Below are 22,976 nucleotides of genomic sequence, written 5' to 3'. Positions count from 1 at the left end.
GGCACTTGAGAGCCACTGTAAGTAAACTCTAATTCCCACAGCAGAAAGAAGGGGTCTGTGTGGACCCCTAAAAGTTAAAGATAAACTTTTAACCACCAAAAGTTTATCTATATCAGGGACTGTTTCCTATTCTTTGTTTCCTTCTATTTGCCAGACCAGTCTATAAGCTAGTAAGGAGTTCATCGGTTCATCAGAATAGACTTCAAGACACTAGATCACAATCCCAACAATTAAAATAATCTGCTTTGCCACTGCTCAGATGGAAGCAGTATGTGTGCCTTCAAAATTGTTTTACTAGAAATTTTGAGTCCTGAAAATACCTGATTTCTAAACTAAACAAGGAGAATCTAGGCAGAGGGATGTCTAAATTTCATTTATAACTTAGCCGATTAAGGCTGCCAATAAATCATACCAACTTATATAAGTAACAACCATGGTAAGGATATTGCCTTAATGGTAAGTGCCTCTTACTTGAGATTTACAAATCTGGGTACTATTTCTAGGAACAGCCTACTGAATGCATCCAAGAGCTTGGCTTAAGTCCCAGGGATGACGAAGTTCTTTGAACCCATGCCATCACCCCTACCTCACCTGCCATGATAGTTATTGCCAATTAATCACAGTGTTCTTTTCTATTAGCCTGGACACTGCCTCAGACAATTTCCCAACACAGCACTACAAGCAGCCACTAATAATAATTTGGAGTCAATACATCAGATGAAATCTTTATCACCCTTGGAAAATATATTTTTCTGAATCTCATCTAGTTTTTAGCTTCTCAACTTCATCTACACATGAATGGTGAGGCTGTAGAAGTCTGTTTCTTGTGAATGACCTAGAGATAACTGGCAAGCCTGGTAAAATCTCATATCAGAGCAGGCTGACCAGGTGATTTGACAAGGGAAGGAAAGGATAAGATTAGTTAGGGTTGGCCATTTGCCAGGACAATTGACCTCAATATCTCTGAGAGCTGGAACACAAAGTTGATGTCTTGCTCATGAAATAATCCAAGTTGACTCCAGGCTTGGGAGATGGGAGTGTATGAGTTCCATTCTACACAGTCATTAGGGATTCGGACCAATAGAGGCTCTGCTTTCTTAAACACCTAACTTTCCACATCACTGTGGGCATTTGCATCCACCTGGTGGTAACGGAAGGAGCATGGAGGAATGCCACGTGAGTGGCTTTTACAGGGGAAGCCTGAAAGTGGCTCACATCAATTCTGCAATTTTATATTTGCTAGAACACAGTTACATGGCAGTAGCTAACGGTAAGGCAAGCTGTAAAGTGTAGTTCATGTAAGGGCCAACTCTTCCCAATGGCACTCTACTATAGAAAAGGGCATAAATGTTTGGTGGCCAGCCAGCCACCTCTGCCCACAAAGAGGGGCTGTTCTGGGAAACTCCAAGGCTTCTTGTAGGACAAGAAAATGATGATAGCACTTGAGTGCACGTAGCAAAACGTCAGACACAATATTGCCTGGCCTTTTCCTAGCTGGTCTATGACTCAGCCAAATGTGAAGATGAAATTTTGGATAGTGAAAATTATTAACCCTTCTGTGCATTACTGGGAAAAATCTGTGAAATTTTAATCTCTAGAATATCTTTAAAGATACAATGAGGGCCGGGCACAGTGGCTCATGCCTGTAATCCCAGCACTTTGGGAGGCTGAGGTGGGCAGATTACCTGAGGTCAGGAGTTTGAGACCAGCCTGGCCAACATGGTGAAACCCCGTCTCTGCTAAAAATATAAAAATTAGCTGGGCCTGGTGGCACATGCCTGTAATCCCAGCTACCTGGGAGGCTGAGGCAGAATTGCTTGAGCCTGAGAGACAGAGGTTGCAGTGAGCTGAGATCATGCTACCGCACTCCAGCCTGGCCAACAGAATGAGACTGTGTCTCAAAACAACAACAAAAAGATACAATGGGAGTTCTACTTCTACCTAGGATGTAGAAAGCAAACAAAAACACCTTTTCCACCCTAGAAATAAGAAAAACTACATATAAAATACAAACTCATAATTTTTCTTGAACCCATCAGATAGTTAGGGCCATAGGGCAACTAGGTAGCTTGAAATCTAAGGCGTCTCCAAGAATACAGGGTGCAAGCTCTGTCTCACCTTCGGCAGAACACAGGAAGAAGAGGTGCCGGTTGTCATCAAACAAGTAGGAAGGATTTGCTAAAATTTCTAACAAATTGCAGAAGTCTGACTGTGAACTAGTGTGACAGTACAGGTTTGTCTGGGAGCCACAGACAGAAAAGCAGTTCACACTTACAAGATCTTCTTCACAGATTTCCATTTGGTGCTCATGAGAAAGACTGGGTGAGGGTGGGGGACCAGAGGGAGTCTTCCTTGGTGGTGCAGGCCTGGAGGAGGGGAGTGCAGTTGCTGAGGGAAAGTCACAAAGCCCTCCTTAGATGCTTTCTCAAGGAAAAAAGCCTCTAGCGTCGGGGGAAGAACCAGAAACTGTATATCTCCAAGACTAGATGAAAACCCATTACAGCTAGAGAAAGAGAAAACAAAACAAAACAAAACCTTGTCATTATTGGAAGAGCAAGGAACAGTGCTGGGCTCAGGATCCTACACCATTACTATTAGAAGTCTCCTACCACTGGGCAGGTGCAGGGAAGTCCCATAGAAGATTTGCCAAAGATGCAAGGCAGTTTGGCTGCCTTGAAAAGGAGAAGTAGGATCACATAGGAACAAAATAACTGAGCCTGCAATACTGGGTAACAAGCAATAGCAGTCCACTCCTTGGGAAGATAGATCCCTTTTGTTGTGCTACAACACAGGAAAGGCTGAAAGCTGGGGGTAGAGCAGCAACATTGAGAAAATCTCAGCCAGGCGCAGTGGCTCACGCCTGTAAACACAGAACTTTGGGAGGCCAAGGTGGGCAGATTACTTGAAGTCGGGAATTCAAGACTAGCCTGGCCAACATGGTGAAACCTCGCTTCTACTAAAAATACAAAAATTAGCCCAGTGTGGTGGCGCATGCCTGTAATCCCAGCTATTTGGGAGGCTGAGGCATGAGAATCACTTGAATCCAGGAGGCAGAGGTTGCAGTGAGCTGAGATTGTACCACTGCACACCAGCCTGGGCGACAGAGCAAGACTCTGTCTCAAAAAAAAAAAAAAAGAGAGAGAGAGAGAGAAAAGCTCTTTGACACCCAAGCAGCAACAAAACCTGCTCAACTGCTAACTAGATAAACTCAACCCCTATACTGTTTATTTCAGCCTCTGTTGTCCTACAAACCATGTCTGGTATTCAGTCAAAAATAATAAGACAATAAGATAGGAAAAGTAACCCACTGTCCTGAGATGAAGTGATCAACAGAACAAAACTCAGAGATGATTCAGATGATGGAACTATCACACAAGCCATTTGAAATAACCATTAGTAATATGTTAAAGGCTCTAAATGGAGAAGGCAGACAGTGTGCACGAACCAATATGGAATTTCAGCAGAGAGATGAAAACTGGAAGAAAACATATATTGGAAACACTGGAAATAAAGCAAGATGGGAACAAAGATAAACAAAGATTTCTTATGTATGACACCAAATAAAAACCCACTGAGACATCACTACATACCTAACAGAATGTTTAAACTTAAAAAGACCAGCTGAACTACACGATGACCAGGATGTGGAGCACTGGAACCATCATACATTGCTAATGAAAATATGAAATAATATAGCCACTTCAGAATATAGTTGGTAAGTTTTTTTTAATAAAGCTAAACATACAATATGATCTAGCCATCCTCTCTTAACCATTTACCAAAGAGAAATAAAAACCTATTTTCAACCAAACACCTGTATGTGACTATTTATAGTGCCTATTCATAATCTGCAAATGCTGGAAACAACCCAATTGTCTTTCAGCTGGTGAATGGATAAAGTGTAGTACATCTATGCAATGGAGTACTACTCAGCAGTAAAAGCATGAACTGCTCTCACATGCAGCAACTTGGATAAATCTCTAATGTATTATGTTAAATGCGAGGAAAAAGACTAGAAGAGCTATATAATGATCTAATTTTTAGGACTTTCTAGAAAAGGCCAGATTATAAAGACAGTAAATAGATCAGAGCTTGCTAAGAACTGGGGTAGAGGTTTTGACTACAAAAAATGAATTTTGGGGGTGATGGAACTGTTCAATATCTTGAATGTAGTGGTAGTTGTACAACTTTATGCTTTTGTCCAAACTCATAGAACTATACATTTAGAAAGGTGATTTTTAAAATATATAAACATATACTTCACAAAAATAATAAGTAAACACATAAAAAGATATAATAAATAAAGACAGGGACTCTGGCTTCCTGACTTTTTCAATCCTCTATTATATTGCCTTACAAGAAGATGATGCTTATGATCTATTGTATTTTGGCACAGAATATCCCCTACCCTTTCCTAGGGCCTTCCTCATGAGACCTTGCCTTATCAACCCAAATGGAATCACTCCAGAAAATACAAACTCACTCAACATATTCTGTTTGCTAAAACAAATCCTATAAGCCTAGAATATACTACATTACATTTGATTTAAAATGTATTTAACATGAAAGAAAAATTACTCTGAATGCTATATTAAAAGGCCTAACTTTTTCTAAAATATATCTTATAGATCTCAATTTTTGTGAGCCACATCAAATCAATCTCTGATCATTTCAATAACATGCATATTTTTATATCTACATGAAAATGAAAATTGTACCAAAATAAGGTTTCATTTTTTATGGAAGTTTTTTACTTTGCCTTCCTTTCATAATTTTGGATTTGCCTAGTTTAGGATGCTAAAGGGCAGTGAGAACATCTCTTCATTTCACTCACTTCATTATTTCCTTCCATGAGTGTGGAATTTTACCTGTCTCAAACTAACCTGTTACCTAAAACTAAAGGCTGATTTCTCTTTTTAGAAAATACCATTTCAAATGGAATTTTTATGATTACAAATTTTACATTCTTATATTCAAATTTTTTAGCAAATTATATTCCATGTGACAAATTCCTGGTTTCTTTTACTTTTCCATTATGGACCATCTCAAAAAAAGATCAGCAGATTTCATTTACCCTTCCCCAGGGAAAGCAGGACATTCCTCTCTTTAATCTGGTAGCTCTCAGCTCTACTGGAATAACACCCTTTTTATAAAACAAATATTTTGTAATGTTTCCTTTGCTATCTTAAAATGAAGTGTCTTACACATTACACATTAGCCCCCACGTACTAGAGGCCAGTGACCTCCATTAATCATTTTGACAACCAAAAAAATTCCCTCACAGAGCTCTAGGTTGTCCTTGGGTAGGAGGAGAGTGGAACCACCACCATCAAGAACTACCAATTTAGGGCATATTTCCTTAATGGCAAAGCAATGTTCTACTTCAAAATACTAATAGGCTTGGACTAAAGAACAATTTATTCGGGAGGTGAGGCAGAAGAATTGCTTGAACCCAGGAGGCAGTGAGCCGACATTATGCCACTGCACTCCAGCCTGGGCAACAGAGCAAGACTCTGTCTCAAAAAAAGAAAATTAGGCCAACTTAATCAGGTATTTTAGTAACAAGTATTTTAGCCAAGTATATAGTTTAAGTAACAGGTTTAATAGGAAGTGTAGTAACTAAAGGTAGTTTATTAGTTTATCTGTTACTACACAACCAATTACCCCAACATTTAGCAGTTTAAAACAACAAGCATTTATTATTTCACTGTTTCTGAGGGTCAGGAATCTGGAAGCAGTTTAGCCCGGTTGTTCTGGCTCAAGGTCATCCATGAGGTTGCAGTCAGGCCAGCTGCAGCCATTTCAAGATCCATCTGGAGCTTGAGGCTCTGCTTCACTCACATGCACACAGGTTTAGTTCAGCCATACATGGGTCTCTCACAACATGGTTTCCCGTAGAGTGAGCAATGAGAGAAAAGCCGTAAGCAGTTCTTTAATAATGTAGTCTTGGATGTGAGATACCATCATTTCTGCCATATTCCATTGGCCAACCCTGGTACAATGTAGGAGGGACTCCACAGGCTGTGAATAACAGGAAGTGGGGATCACTGGGTGCCATCTTGGAGGCTGTTTACCCCAAGTAGGAATCTCTACATTTCTAAATAAATACAAGTACTCCAATCCACATTCAAGTTTTAATTTTATTGGATTGTAAGGGATTACTTCACAGAACTGAGAGAAACAGAAAACATTGATGAAGTTTTGTTCCAATTAAATAGAAACTGTTTCTTAGCAACATGAAAATATCATTTTAGTGATCTGAGGCTCAGAATCACAGTTTTTCAATGTCTATTTTTACCTCTGTATTTTAGATTTATTCAACTGCTGAATGTGAATAAAATTCCATTTAGCAATATCACAGGTAGAAGTAAATCTGAAAAACACAATATTTGAACAAATACATATATTAATTTTAGCAATAAGAAATTAAATTATTTATTAAGCCAGAAAATTAGGCCAACTTAGGCCTGGTGCAGTGGCTCACCCCTGTAATCTCAGCACTTTGGGAGGCTGAGGGGGGCAGATCACCTGAGATCAGGAGTTTGAGACCAACCTGACCAACATGGTGAAACCCCATCTCTACTAAAAATACAAAAATGAGCCAGGCGTGGTGGCACGTGCCTGTAATCCTAGCTATTCCGGAGGTGAGGCAGGAGAATCGCTTGAACCCAGGAGGTAGTGAGCCGAGATTACACCACTGCACACCAGCCTGGGCAACAGAGCAAGACTCTGTCTCAAAAAAAGAAAAAAAAGAAAATTAGGCCAACTTAATCAGGTATTTTAGTAACAAGTATTTTAGCCAAGTATATAGAAATGGTGTAGGTTGAGAAATATGAAGGTGAATGTGTAGTCCAAGTAAACACTTAAAAAAACAAAACCCTATTTCTGACATAGTTTTGCCTTCATATTATTAATGAGTATGCCTTCTACACATCCATCTTGATAACATTTTCAAAATCTCAAAGGCAGGACATCAACTTTGTTCATTTTTGCTAATGGATTGAAGTTTCTGAAAAACATATAAATCCTTTATAAATTTGTGGCAATTTTTCAAAGGAGGATAAAAATCATTATAATCTAATGAAATGTTCTCTGGTTCCCTAAGAATTATTAATCACAATTATGATACTCCAAATTGTGACCTGTATGTTTATTAAATACCTTAGGAAAACACCATGATAGTTTTGTTTATTTCATTTCTAGATCACTAAAAAGAATGCTTATTTGAACTCTAGCCCTTCAAAGTATCTTAAAACAAAATTTAACATTAAGATGACTATGACCTTGTTTGAATGTTTCCATTACATTTTGGTTCTTATTATACTACTTTTTGGGGAGGCAGTTCACATGTAACAATTTTCATTTTTTTCCTTATGGACATAAACTTTCACTCAAAGGTGAAAGAGCACTGGTCTCCCATCATGTGTTCTTTGACTGTGTCCCCCCTAGCTGTTCACTGTCCATTCTGTGAGGCTGCATTCCCATGAGGAGGGCAGTTGTCACATAACAACTCAAGCTTCTGTGAAGGTCTCTCACAGAACAGCCTGATGAACCTCCTAGGCAGGCTTTGCGTTGCTGGGCTTTCTAAAAAATTTAAGTAAACTTGAAATACATAGTGGTGGGCCTCAGAAGTCTCCACTGTGGTCTTCAAACTGGAATTTGTGTGGGAGCTTTCAAAAGGGTATGTAATCTTGGATGGTTTTAAGGGACTCACTTTGCAGAGCCTCAACTTCCATAGGCTTAAATCTGAGCTGTCTGAGAACTTGGGCAAGGCATAGTGCTCCATCTCTTCCCAGTTCCTCATTCCCAGTCACCTTGACCCAACTTCTTAAAGTAAAGGCAAACCTCTCACCCATCAGGAATCCTGCTATGGGGTCTTGCCCTGGGGTGTCAGTGCCTACAGGGAAGCTGCCTTGATCAAAACACTGGTTTATGTCTCTGCTAAGTGATTTCAAGAAAAAAGGAATACAAATTCTCCCAGTTATTCCTGCTGGTCAACATTACATTTTCAAGTATCCAGAACATATATTAGAAGTGAGTTAGTGTTATATATTTTCTTCTATATTTATTCAGACTCACAGGCGAATTCTGTAAATAACTATTTCATAAAGATAACTAGTTATAGAAAATCTATATTCATTTTTCATTTGGGTGCATTTTCTGTTTGCTCTTATTGGTTTTTACCAGTTTATTCTATCCTATAGTGTACTTATTTAGAGGTATAGTAGCTGAACAAAATTGGATTGTGGATTCTACTATAAATAGTCATTAATACAACTTTTATAAGCCATACACGTAAAAATAGCCAGTAATTTCTTTTGGCTGTCAATTTCCACTGTATCCAGTCACATTCTAGCAATAAGTAATACATATCTATTGACATATAACCTAACTTAAAAAGGAAAAAATCTCCATTCGTCTCATTAAGAGATATAGTTCCAGTAACATTTTACTTGTTATCTTTATTATCAAATTTAATAATACATTTATTTTGTTATATTTAATTGTATAGTAATAACTGTGATAAAATCTAGAAGAAAATTTTACCACTCAGCTTTATCAATAAAGAAAACATTTTAAATTTCAACATAGACATATTTTTAATATAGAAAAGTATGGTAATATAATTAATTCTAAAAAAAACTTTCAAATATAAAGAAAAATTTTGTGGGTAAAGTAAAATGGAAATACAAGGTCAACGGGAAAGAACAATGTAAATTTTCCTAATGTTAGAAGACAGGTTGTTCATATATTTTTAAAGTTAAGATAGAGCATATAAAACTGTTCTGGTATGTAGATTATATTGTATACGTTGAAAAGAGTGATGTCACAGGTTTTTGTTAAAAAGTGTCAATATTTATATCTTTTGTTACTATTTAAATTTATGATAAAAATTCCAGATGTTAACATAAAAATGTGTGAGAAGGCACATTGTTTTTCAAAACTATTTTAAGGAGTATGCTAACAACAAAAAAATACTACTCTAATGAAGTGAAATAAATTAGTGGTAACAGTGTTTTGTTCCCAGATCTACTGTAAAATCAGGCATTTATTTCCATTTCTTCATGTGTCGTCTTTTCTCCAAATATAAAATGGGCATGATAACTTTCCTTGTGGCCAGAGGTGTCTGTGCAGCTCTTGCAAGGAAAAAACCTGTGTAATAGTGATGGCAGCAGTGGCCCATCTGGAGAGGCTGCTGAAAAGACACCAGCAGCAGCCAGGGCTGTGCACTCCATGGAGCCGGGGGAGCCGGGAACAGACGGGATCCACACCCCCTTCCCAGTTGAAGAGGCGGGAACCTTGCCCTCCTGGACACAGCTGCAGCCACCCAGCTGCGGGACCTGGGCATCCTTGTGCTTCTGGGGGCCCAGGAAGTCCCCCTGTCCGCACAGGCACGGAAGTGCCTGCCCGCATTGCCTGGCCTCTCCCTGCTCCCAGCACTCACTCCAATTTCAGAGCAAAGTTGTGGCCAAGCCCAGATGCTATCACAACCGGGCTGGGTGTGCACATGCTCAGGGCAGTACTGATATGCCAGCCCCCTGCCTCTTTGGCCCCCTCCAGACTTTGGGCACCAACAAGTATGAGAGAGTGGCCAAGGGGGCACTGTGGGCAGCTCGGCATGGGCCTGCAGGCACCCCTCAGCTCGAACAGCCTGGGCACCATTAACAGTGGCAGGGGGCAGACAGGCTCCTGGGCAGAAAGGAGCTAGTCCCCCATAAAACCCCGCCTGAAGCCTGGGGACCGGACTGCCAGTTCCACGGACTGGAGTGAAAACTTACAGTAGTTTTTCCAAGCCCACGCATGGCTGCTCATGGACCAATCAGCACATACGTTCTCCTCTCTGAAGCCCATAAAATCCCAGACTTGGACAGATGACAGGAAGACCTCCCTGCAGAGCGGAGCTACCCACCATGAGTCTCCTCTCCACTGAGAGCTGTACACTCCTCTGTACAACCTACCTGTGGATAGGAGCTACCCACTCCAGGTATTCCAGGTCTCCTCTCCACTGAAGACTGCAGAGACATCAGAAAGACCTGCCTACAGATAGGAGCTACCCACACCAGGTCTCCTCTCTGCTGATGGCTATAGAGACATTTGGACAGCCTGCCTGCAGAAAGGAGCTACCCACTTTGGGTCTCCTGAGAGCTGAACTGTTGCTCAATAAAGCACCTCTTCACCTTGCTCACCCTGCAGTTATCTGCGTACCTCATTCTTCCTGGATGTGGGACAGGACGTGAGACAAGAACTTGGGACCTGCTGAATGCTGGGACTGAAAGAGCTGTAACACAAACAGGCCTGAAACACACCCTCCACCCCTGCTTGCCACATTGTGGGCAACAAGGAGAGAAGAGCTGCAGCTCTTTGGGAAGCCCAGATCTAGGAGTTCCCCAAGCCATGGCTGTGACACCCTCTTTGGGGCTCTGCGGTTCCTGGTATCTCCAAGCTTCAGGTGCCACTGCATTCCCCAGTGTCCACAGTGGAAGCTGCTTGCAGTACACCTGGTCCAGCCACAGCCTCGCAGGAAGCCAGCACTCATGACAGCACCTGGAACTGCCCACCCCACCTCAGCTAGCATGCCTGGCTGTGTGTAGTGGCTGGACCCCGTGCTCACTCACACACCCCTCACCGCCCTGTGCCTAGCTTGCCCTTGGCAGCCGTGGGATTGGAGCCAGTAGCAAAAGCCAAGTGAAGCCTGCCAGGCCAAGTGAGCAGAAAGAGCCCAGCGGCCCAAGCAAAACTTGGGCAAAGGTGCCAACAGCCACAGAGGTTCCTGGCTGGTGAAGTGACAACCTAAGGATCCCATGACAACAATAATAGTAAAAGCCACATTATATGTTAAATTACTGTGAACTATTGCAAGTTAGAAATAAAAGTACTCACTTATCTTGTTCTTTTTATATTTGTTAGAATTTATTACAGGGGAAACTGAAAACCCATGGGTTCTAACAAAACAGATAATTCAGAATCTTAGAGGTTTAAGACAATAGTTTCTAACCTAGTCTTTTAAACCTATAACCTTAACAGTCTTAATATGACTCTATACACAAATAAATGTAAATATATGTACCTTATATATATGTAAATATATGTAACTAATATATATGTAACATCTTTTAACAACAAAAATATAAGACAGATAAGAACATATTCCTAAATGTTCTATAATCTCTTCTCCTCCTTTTGAGCAAAGGGAACTCTTTTTTTTTTTTTTTTTTTTGAGATAGGTTCTCACCCTGTTGTCCTGGCTGGAGTGCAATAGTACAATTACAGCTCACTGCAGCCTCAACCTTTCGGGCTCAAGTGATCCTCTCACCTCATCCTCCTGAGTAGCTGGGACTAGAGGCCTGCACCACCATGCCTGGCTAATTTTTTAATTTTTATGTAGAGGCAGCATTTCACTATGTTGCCCAGACTGGTCTCGAGTTCCTGGACTCAAGGGATTCACCAGCCTCTGCCTCCCAAAGTTCTGGGATTACAGGTGTAAGCCACTGGACCCAGCCATAGAGAGATGTCTTGACAGCCTTCTATAAATTTATAGATGCACAATTTGCCTGCATCCAAATTCCTATTCTCATTACCATGTGATAACTTTGGTTGCTTCCATTAAGGAATGGAAATATATTAGTTTATTCACACATTTAACAATTATTTATTAAGCATTTCCTGTGGACCTAAACTGCTTGTACTAAACTGCTGGGCAAAGAATTGTTACTTTATTTGGAAAGGTAAACTGTGAGGGTGGAAGGTAGGGACAGAGTGGAAGAGGTGATTAATGCACTATCTTGGAACTAAAATAGTTTGGAAGCAGATCTGAAAGTTCTGGAAAGACACTGACATACTATGGCTCTTTCTATTGGTCACAAGAGACATCTTTATGTCACTATTAATGCTAAACATTTCTAGGAGTAAATTGTCCAGCCAGTGAGGACAATTGCTGGAATGGAACAAGAGAAGAAAATGTCAGGGGAAATTTGGCATAGTCAAAATTCCAATCTAGGCTTAAAGAGGATGCTCTCTAAGCTCTCATTTACAACCTAGGAAAAATTTTAGTTTAGCAGTGAAAGTTGGCATAGCCACCAGTTGGACTAAATAACTTCCAATGTCCTTTCCAATAATAGGCTTGTATCGGGTTACACTCAGAGCACAGAATCACATTAAGAGAATTTAGTTACATGATGTAATTACTTAGTGGCATGAGAGCCTTCTCCACAATGTGGATATAATGACTCACTCGATTGAGAATTAGAGCATCCTTGCTTTTCCATGGGAATGCTTTGCCTCCTCTAGGGTGGCAGCGAAGGGGTAGAGCTGAAAAGAATAAAAGGTTGAGAACTACCTATCTGTAGCTTGACAGTCTGACAATTTCACTGATCTCTGGCACCTCCAGCAGAGGGCAGGCCGGTATAGAGAAAAGAAGGAAAACATGAACTTCTTAATTTCCTTTACAGCCAGTCCTTGCTTTGCCCAGTAGTGCAGGACCATAAAAAGGACTGTGTGTGCCTAAACAATGCAAAGCAATCTTCATAACTTTCCTGACCTTTAATAATTTTTGTCAAAACATTAAAACTTTGTCCGTTATACATGTATAAGGAAATGAAAAAATACTAAAACTAGCATGTTATTTAGTACATTGTAATTTAAAATATAAGAAACATTGGAATGAAAGTGTTTTATTTCTTTGTGAAAAATATATTAAGAGTACTTTGAATAATGCTTGCAGTCTTCTTGTTGCAGAACTCATGGTAGGAAACAAGCATCTTTCACATGTCTTGGCTGATTGTCATACTCCTTTCTGAATTTGGATCAGCTTCCAACATGTTACCTTTTGCATTTTGGATGTGGTGAAGTATCTCTAAGAGTGCCTTTACCATGAAGTTTTTTCCAGCATCGCTTCCTCTGGCACACCTTCATCCATTTCCTCACAGCCACTTTCCTCACCTACGTCATGAGTTCACCTGCACTAAGTTCCCCTGGCTGCATGTCCAGAATCTCTCCAGTGGTAGCAGGGTTAACATTCCCAGGGTCAGCGATTTCCTCTATAACTTCATTATGTTCACTTCAAATTTCATTTGCAGTATTATCACTTTTTTTTTCTTTACTGCAATTTCGTCTTTGTTGGCAAACTGTCTTTTTCAGTTATCCATTTTTGTAAAATGTCATGTGGGTTTATCACTGAGCGATAAGAAGACCATACTACCATTGCTGTCCATCACTGAATTGAACAACAGATGCACTGTGACCCATCAGGAACAGACTGGAAGAAGTGATGTGATCAGTTGCTGATCATTGATGCATATCTGTTATTTACATAGTGACTTGTGAACTAAGGGCTAGCAGCAAAGTTGGCACTTTATGCAATTTCTCACAGTTAATATGCCATGGTAACTGAAATTTGAATTGTGCCGTTGGGTGACTGCTGTTATTTAACTGAACAGTGGTAACTGAAATTGGTACACAATGTAACCATTCAAGCAAGGACTACCTGTATTTTCCACATCCGCCCTCACAAAGAACGTATGAAAAGTTTGCTGAAATTAAGCAAGAATTGGCTTCAAGACTGACAGCAAACTTATTTGGGATGAGCGTTGCTTTTCCTTTTCCCTAACAGAACTAACTTCATTTCTTTTTTCAACAAAACATATTGATGGGTCATTTGGTAGGTGGAGGACTCACTTAGCACTCAGGGATGACTTTGATGAAATACAAGAATCTATATTTCTCTGAATAAGAAAAATCAGATGTTTGAGTTTCTGAAATAGTGAGGGGCTGAGAAACTGAGAGGAGCTGAAATAGCTGAAAGCAAGTTGTGCGGAGAGATGGTCCCACAAGACGAGAGGCTAGGACCCCAGGAGAAAAGATGGCTTAGGGTGGTGGTGGTAGTAGATGTATTGTTTTATCCATCCACTGTTTTTTAAATACCCTTAACTATTTTCCAATTAATTTTTATTTTATGACATCATTATACCTGCAAAGGTTTAAAAACATAGTGCTAAATAGCTACAAAAAAAAAAAAAGAGAGAGAGAGAGAAACAACAAATCTCTTTATCAGCTGTCTTTTTGTCCCATCTCTTACTGCAGCTATCAATTACAGGTTGAGCATCCCTAATCCGAAAATCCAAAGTGCAAAATGTTCCAAAATCTGAAACTTGCTGAACACCAACATGACGCCACAGATGGAAAGTTCCATACCTGACCTCATGCAATGGGTCCCAGTCAAAACACAGGTGGACAACACTAGTTTATTCAGCATTCCCAAGGGAAAAATGAAATTACCTTCATCCTATATGTATAAGGTGAATATGAAACATAAATAAATTTTGTGTTTAGACTTGGGTCCCATCCCTAGGATTTTTCATATTATATATATGTACAAATACTTCAAAATCAAAAAAATCTGAAGTTCAAAACACTTCTGATCCCAAGCCTTTCAGATAAGGAATACTCAACCTGTATCAATTATTTTGGCTGTTTTTCCCAGGATTTATTTCCATATTTCCCAATGATATATGTATACTGCTATTTCTTAATTTATCTTTTTTGTCATTATTTAGTGAGAAACTATTAAAATAGTTGATGATTTAACTCTCTTAAACCAAGCCACACATGCACTTGCACACTTCTCTTGCTACTATCCTCCCCCTACAGTTAAAGCAATTATATTATTATGACAATTTAAATATCAACAGAAAACAAGTTTTTGTTTTCCTTAGAGTTACTAACAACCATAGTTTTAATTTAATTATCTATCACTAAATCCTGTTGGCAATTTGTTTTTTTTTTCACTCCATCACCCAGGCTGGACTGCAGTGGCACAATTATTGCTCATTGCAGCCTCTACCACCCAGGCTCAGGTAATCCTCCCACCTCAGCCTCCTGAATAGCTGGGACTACAGGTGCACTATGCCCAGCTAATTTTTTGTAGAGACAGGGTTTCACCATGTTTCCCAGGCTGGTCTTGAACTCCTGGACTCAAGCAATCTGCTCACCTTGACCTCTAAAAGTGCTGAGATGCAGGTGTGAGCCACACGTCTGGCTGGTCATTTTTCTAAATGGTTTTATCTTCCATGTATTCCCCACTCCCTAAGCACTGTTTCTCTCCTCCACAGTTCTTATATACTGGTTGGAGAATTGTCATTGTTAGTATAATGTGGATTTGTAAATTCCATTTTTCTGTGGAAACTTTAGAACTTTAAGCAAACAGATTTCTATTTTCTAACAAATGAAGATTCCTACAACAAATGTGCAGTCCATAGCTGTAAGTCAATGGTTTTCAGATAATAACTATTAACACACAATTCTCAAGACTTTTGTTTCTGGGAAGATGGAGTAGACATATTTTTCCCTATTCCTCCCGCTATGTATAACCCAAAACCTTGAACATTATATATAAAACGAAACATAAGATTCTGAAAGGTGGAGTGAAGAAGACAGACTGGTCAGGGACCTCAGGACCCAGGGAATGACACAGCTGTGAGTTCCCGAGTTTTGCTTTAGTCTCGTATATCCCAGACCTGGAGCTGTCGAAGCTGGCAGCCTGGAAGCACCAAGGAGTCCTGTGCAGACAATAAATGCCCAACAAACCTCTGCTCTCTAGCCAGAGGACTAGGAAAGGGGTACCCTGGCAAATCAGAAAACTTTCAGACGATTTCCACTCTAGCCTAGTCACACATCCTAGACAAACTGTGGTCCCACTCCCACCCATGCCAGCCCAAGTCTGCTGGGGAGCCTAGACTTCCAACCACACCACGCTGTAATGACAAAGTGCCCCAACCTTCCTCCCGCTCCCAGGGTGGAATCTGAGGAGACCAAGTAGGGATCAGGACTTTCATCCCTGACAGGTGAAAAGGAAGTCCCCACATCTTGTGGTGGCAGTGGAGACCACATAGGGAACCCAGACTTGGACTCACATCCAGAAAAACAAAGCCTCCCTACCCTTCCCTGCCGGTGGGGTATCAGAGGAGGCCTACTAGAGAGTCAGAACTTCTGCCCGTGCCCAGTGGAAACAAGGCCACCTCCCACCCCATGGTGTCAATGGAGGCCACAAAGGAAGCAGTAACTCCCTCCTAGCTGGTGGTGTCAGTGGAGGCGGAGTGGGGAGCTGGAACTCCCACCCCACCCAGCAGGAACGAGGAGCCCCTCCCCCTGGAGGACGCGGATGAAAGCTGAGAGGGAAGCCTGGAATGTTACGCCCACTGGCCAGTAATGGAATGGCTTCCCTCCCCACCTGCCCTGTCAAAGAGGTACCAAAAGACTGCTAAGACAGAAAGCTCAAATAAGGGCCAGAGGCACAAACAGAATACCCAAAAAGGATGAGAAAAGACAATTGAAGCCCGGCGTGGGTGCTCACACCTGTAATCCCAGCACTTTGGGAGGCTGAGGTGGGCAGATCACTTGAGCCCAGAAGTTTGAGACCAGCCTGGGCAACATAGTGAGACCCTGTCCCTATAAAAACACAAACATCAATTAGCCAGGCATGGTGGCTCATGCCCATGGTCCCAGCTACTCTGCATACTGAAGTGGGAGGGTCACCTGAGCCTGGCAAGTCAAGGCTGCAGTGAGCCGAGATTGTGCCACTGCACTCCGGCCTGGGCAACAGAGCTAGGCCCTGTCTCAAAGAAAAAAAAAAAAAGACAATTGACAGACTCCAACACAAAGATCAGGATGACAGAGATGCTGGAATTGTCTGACAAAGATTTTAAAGTAATCATCATAAAAATGTTACAATAAGCGATTACAAACACACTAGAAACTAATCACCAATAATTCCTCTGAGTGAAAAAAAAAAGGCAATTCTAAAAGGTTTTACACTGTAGCCTTGTATCAATTCCATTGAAAGGACATCTTGAAATAACAAAATTGTAGAAATGGAGGACAGATTCACAGTTGCAAAAGGTTAAGTAGTAAGGAGGGGCATGGGTGTGGATATTACCAAGCCACATGAGAGATCTTTGTGGTGACAGAAATGTTTTTTATGTTGACTGTATCAACCTTAATATCCTGGTTGTGATAACTGACATACTATAGATCTTACCACTGGGGGAAACTGGGTAAAGGGCCAGTGGGGTCTCTCTGTATTATTTCTTACAACTGCATGAGAATCTACAGCCTTCTTCCTCTCAAAGTAAAACATTTATTTGAAAACCTCACAATTCTCAATACTACAAGTAAGTTCTGTGCCCTTTTCTGTAAACAGATTTAGAAACTCAACTTTACAAAGGCAAAATACAGAATAAGTATATTTAACTTAAACTATAGAGCAACTGTTTTGTAAATATTCTTTATTCTTCCTTTTCAAACAGAGGGTAATGGTTAATGCCATCCTTAACATTTGCAAAGTTACTTGTATAAATGGTTTTTTCATTCAATATTTCTTATTAAGCATGATTAAAACTGACAGTCTGATACAACCATCATTTAAATTGAGTGAAGATTAACTCTAGGTATTAGAGGCTTATGACAATTTTACTCCACATCACGACTGAGTACAAGCCTGAGTCAAACTGAGTAATGGATCTTTCAGAAAGCCTGGATTATGGTAAAGCGAAACATACAGTGGCAGGACCTGTACTTAGGTGACAGTAATAAGATAGGGCAGAATAGAGAGAGTTTCACTCAAAGATTCCCAGGGTTAGGCAAACACAAGAGATTTGTGCAGACTTAAAATGTCAAAAATTAATGATGCAAAAGGCTGGACACTCAGAAATTCCTACAGGAATCATTCTGTAAGATCAATCTATAGGAAGAAAGGGACTGTTGGACCGTAAATGTTTTAGCAAAATTTTCAAGGCAAATCCTTGGACTTTGGATACCTTTGTGGGTATTTTTGAAGGATACATCCCTACAATTAGACTTGCATTAAATTTTGTACTTTTTTTGTACATTTTATACAAAATTTAATAAATAGATAAATAGATAAATAAATAGATAAATCTGCCCGCTCAAAGTGTATCAACCATTAACTCACAACAGTATATGAGATGGTCAGTTTCCTCACTGCCTATTTAAATATTCACATTTTAATCTTTCTTTTCTGATTGCTGAGTCCTATAAAATTTTCCACCTTTTTTGCTGGCCTTTGTTTTCTCTGTTTCTTAGAAGCAGATCCTGGCGTTTGTGTTCTTCTTTGAGCTTGTAGAACTGATGTGATTTCCAATTCTTTGTATTTGGTTGATATTGGGACTCCATAACTTTTTACCTCAAGAGTACGGGGAAAAGTTTCTAGAACTTCCTTGTTCAATCCTGGCTACAGTTCTATGTGACCATTTCTTCACTCAGCCTCCCAAAGTGGGAGACAGATGAGGGAGGGCGTCTGTCTACACAGGGTTGTAATTTTATACACATATATGGCTTTTGGTTGTTTCCCCATACCTTATCAGGTGGGTACGTGCTAAAATAAAGCACATAAGCATCTGGGTTTTTGTGAGGCTGAGCATGGCATTTTTAAAAACTGTGGTGCTTTGGATGTGGGCTCAAGAGTATACCCTGGCTCTCACAGTCTGTAGAACCTGTAGAAATTGATCCTTCCTTAATACTGCCCTCTTGTGGGCTCTCCTGAAAATACTACTTCCCTTTACAGAGACTGTAAACCTTGGCATTCCCTGTGATTCTCAACGTACCCCTTAAGCCGCCCTGTATTCTGAGAAGAAATGAGAAAGTAATCCTTTCACCCCAACTCAGTCATTCTGACACATGGACCCCAACTGTCACAAAACCCCGACTGAAAACAGCCCCTTTTCATACTGTCAGCTGCCCTTCTTTCACTAGAAGACAGAGTCCCTGGGAGCCCTGTGGGAAGGAGACATCACTTCGCTGTGGGAAGTCTCACCATCGCTGTCGTGCCAGGAGCCGTTGGAGTGTCCCCTTCTCTAAAGCCATGTCAAGCACAGTAAGAATAAACAGAGGGGAAGTGGAACCGTGAGAACATGCTCTTACACCCTATTTTACAGTATTCGTTTGTTAAATGAAATGAAAGCAATTACAAGAGAAAAAGTAGGCCGGGCACGGTGGCTCACACGTGTAATCCCAGCACTTTGGGAGGCCGAGGCGGGCGGCTCACTTGAGGTCAGGAGTTCGAGACCAGCCTAGCTAACATGGTGAAACCCTGTCTCTACTAAAAATACAAAAAATTAGCAGGGTGTGGTGGCACGTGCCTGTAATCCCAGGTACTCGGGAGGATGAGGCAGGAGAATCGCTTGAACTTGGGAGGCAGAGGTTGCGGTGAGCCGAGATTGCACAACTGCACGCCAGCCTGGCTGGGCAACAGAGCGAGACTATAAATAAATAAATAAATAAATAAATAAATAAATAGAAAAAAAGGAAAAAGAAAGAGTGATGAAAACTTACATAAAAACACAACGTGTGAGGAGTTAGAAGTCAGTAAAAGATCTTTAAATACTATCCTATCTAAGATGACTTCCTGGCTTCCCTCAGCTAAAATTAATTTCTCCCTCTCCCATATTTTCTTTGATTTTTTATTTTAATTTTAGCACCTGCTTATTATTGTCGGGTTGGGTCAGAATTACTTATGATAGCAGATTGTGAGTCTCTGAGGACAGGGACTCAAGGCTTTGAACCTGCCAGGTGTCTTATGGTATTTAATTAAATGAGATAGGAAAATGATATAAAAATGGCTTTGATGGAAACAATCTAGGTATGTTTTCTGTGGCTGCAGTAACAAATTACTAGAAACTCGGTGGCTTAAAACCACAAAAATATATTATCTCACAGTCCTGGGGGCCAGAGGTCCAAAATCAGTATCACTGGGCTGAAATCAAGGTGTCAACTGTATTGTACTCCTTCAAAGGATTTAGAAGAGAATCTGTTGCTTGACTCTTTCGACTCAACTCCCAGTGGTTGCCGGCTTCCCTTGCCTTGTGGCTGCATCACTCTCACCTTAGCCTCTGTCTTCATATTGCCTTCTCCTCTGCATGTGTGTGCAAAATCTCCCTCTGTTTCTCTCTCATAAGGACGCTTGGGATGGCATTCAGGTAACACCCAAGTAATCTGGCATAGTCTTCCCCATCTCAGTCTCCTTGATTTAATCACACATGCAAAAATATTTTTTTTTCCTTATAAGGTAACATTTAAAGTTTCCAGGGATTAGGAACTGATATTTTGGGGGTACATACTTTTCATCTCACTACAGTCTACAATGAGATGGAATAAACCATAAGATCAGCGTACACAGAAAAGGTATTGCCAAGAGAATATGGGCAGGGTACCAGTGGTTTTGCCCTCAATCATGGTGATCTAGATAATTCCAACCATCCATCCTAGTGAGAGCAGCTAGGAAAGCTGAATACAATTTTTTTAAAAATCTGTTTGCATTCAAATCAGTGAAAGATTATAGGGCCAAAATCCAAAAGAAGGAGGAAACCTAGAGAGATGAGCCCAGCATTTTTGGCTGCTTTTCTCTTGGAAGCACCTGCCAATTAAAAAAAAAAAAAAAAGGCAGTTAGGAGGCAGAGAAGCTGAGCAGAGCTTTTGGTAGATTAATGGGGTAAGCGAGACAATTGTAGTTCAGGGTCTAACAATGAAAGGGGCCCTGGCAAATCCCTCTGTTTTTTTGTTTTGTTTTGTTTTGTTTTTAAACAAAGTCTCGCTCTGTTGCCCAGGCTGGAGTGCAATGGCACGATCTCGGCTCACTGCAACCTCCGCCTCCCGGTTTCAAGCAATTCTTCTGCCCCAGCCTCCCGAGTAGCTGGGATTACAGGCATCCTGCCATCATGCGCCGCTAATTTTTTGTATTTTTGTGGAGACGGGGTTTCACCATCTTGGCCAGGCTGGTCTTGAATTCCTGACCTCAGGTAATCCGCCCGCCTCAGCCTCCCAAAGTGCTGAGATTACAGGCATGAACCACTGCGCCCGGCCATCCCTCTATCTTTAGGTTGGAACCCACAAGCAATACACCCTAGGAACAGAGGTGAATTAAAATAAGCCAATCGTCTTTGAGTCATCCCAGTCCTTCACTTAAATCAAATTCACTTGTATTACCAGCGCGCCTAACCTAGTCCTTGGCCCTAAGCACATGTAAATCCTTTTTGGAGGAAGATAACATACCCAGTGAAAATATTTTCAAAATTAAGGAGACATAGTAACATTGTCAACAAACCAACACTAAGAATATTGTCACCAAAAGATATATACTAAACGCAATACTAAAGGGAATCCTTCAGGCAAAGTGTATTCAGCTAAAACAGACATATGTTAAGTACATCTAAATGAACTGTCTCTTAAAATAATAAGCATTTCTAGAGGTAAAAAGGAACATCTCATAATAATAAAGAGCTCAATTCACCAAGAACATAGAACTATTCTAAATGTGCATGTATCTAATGATAGACTCAAAATATGTAAAGCAAAATTAACAGAACTAGAAGTAGAAATAGAACCCTCATGTTCCAAAATAAAAAATGAAAATAAAACAGGATAAACTAGTTAGCAGCTCTTTTGGATTCACAGACTCTGGAAAGAGAAAACCACAGACTGCTCCAACAAGTAGCCTTACCCATGTACCAAACAAGTTATCCTGGGTACCTGGGCTTACAAATCTTCACCAGTTCTTGCCCAGATTCTAACTCTGACTCCTGCATCAACCATCCCACGACTAACTCCACTCCAACAAACTTTATAAAACCCAAATACTCAGGCGACTCAGGGAATTCATTTGACTGATTCATTCGGACAGTTGCCCACTGTCTGAGAAGTTTTCATTAAGCTCAGCTTATTGTTGTTGTTTTTAATCAAAACATAGTATCTGTTTTTATCAAGACAACATTTTGTGATTACTTTGACACACAAATGTGGATAGAAATATCAGAAGAAACAACACTAACAGAGCAGAAAGTGCTTGTGTCTGGCAAGCAGAATTTGGAGGGTGAGGAAGATGGAACAAGTGGCCGATTTTGTTGTTGTTGTCATAAGCCATGACTTCTAACACTATGTGCATCTGTTACTTTGTACAAATAAAAATTAAATTAAGAAAAAGAAAAAAAGCACATTTAGTTCTTCTGAAATAGAGCAATAATTTTCAGTTAAATTGGTAAATATTTGTGGAGCATCTATTCTGTGCCAAGTGCTGTGCTAGACAGCAGGAAAAGAAACCTGAAAAGACTGAAGTCTAGCCCGAAAATCGGTTGCAATTACCTGAGTCCCACAGAGACTGAGTGGTCTCATGGAATAACAATCCAGTGCACTACTTTTAACTTTTACAATCTGAACAGTAAAAAAAACAAAAACAAAAACAAAAAAAAAAACAGACGAGGTCTGTACTCAAAATCAGGTGTCTTCAAAAAAAAAATACGAACGATTCAGCTGACTACTTGCAGGAACTGAGGAGTTTGTTTCCAAGCACAAACTAACTTACAGCTCAGCTTTGCTGAGAAGCTCTAGTTTTACTCAGTTGAGGTTTCCTGATAATTATTCTCTTGATAAGGAATTTGTTTTCCATGCCATTTATTATGTTTTTGCTGTGCTCAAATGCTGCAAATTTTTATTCTTTCATAGAAAATAGCACATTCATCTTGCCATAAAAAATAGCGTAATTAAATTTCTAGCCACCCAGTTGTAGCAACTAGAAATGAAAGTTTGCTATTATTATGGCTATTATAATTCTTTAATATTTGACTAACAATAGATTCTGGGGACATGAGACATATGTTAATGTGCTTTTGAAATATTTTAAATGCTGCTTAAATATTAAAACTTGCATTCTTCCCATAAAATACCAAACGTATAGGGGAGATTTTGAGTCAAGGCACTCTCCTTAAATCTCACCCCCCTTTGCATCTCTGGCATCGGCTTCTCTTACTGTAATGGTTCTCATCCTAGCAGCACATAAAAATCACCTGAGGAGCTTCTAAGAAACAAAAAAGACCAGTACCTGAGACTCTCCTGCAAGAGATTCTCATTTACTTGGTCTTGGGAGGCCCTGGGCATGTGTGTTGTTTAATACCTCCTCACGTGGTTCTAATGTG

General features: G+C 40.4%; 1 protein-coding gene across 6 annotated transcripts in view; it reads right to left on the bottom strand.

The window, feature by feature from the left end:
- RAPGEF4 (Rap guanine nucleotide exchange factor 4) overlaps positions 1-22,976 on the bottom strand; it is a 381,527-nt gene that overhangs the window by 329,982 nt on the left and 28,569 nt on the right. For 3 of the 6 annotated variants that reach the window (XM_054548822.2, XM_054548826.2, XM_054548827.2), the window contains exon 2: positions 6,299-6,373. The exons of the other annotated variants lie outside the window; for them this stretch is intronic. The gene's annotated coding sequence lies outside the window, so the exon portion shown is untranslated. The remainder of the gene's footprint in view (positions 1-6,298; positions 6,374-22,976) is intronic. 6 annotated transcript variants of the gene reach the window in all.

This window comes from Pongo abelii, chromosome 11, assembly GCF_028885655.2.
Source record: "Pongo abelii isolate AG06213 chromosome 11, NHGRI_mPonAbe1-v2.0_pri, whole genome shotgun sequence".
In the NCBI taxonomy this organism is placed as follows: domain Eukaryota; kingdom Metazoa; phylum Chordata; class Mammalia; order Primates; family Hominidae; genus Pongo; species Pongo abelii.
Note: the sequence above shows the minus strand (reverse complement) of the source record. Positions and strands in the feature narration are given on the sequence as shown.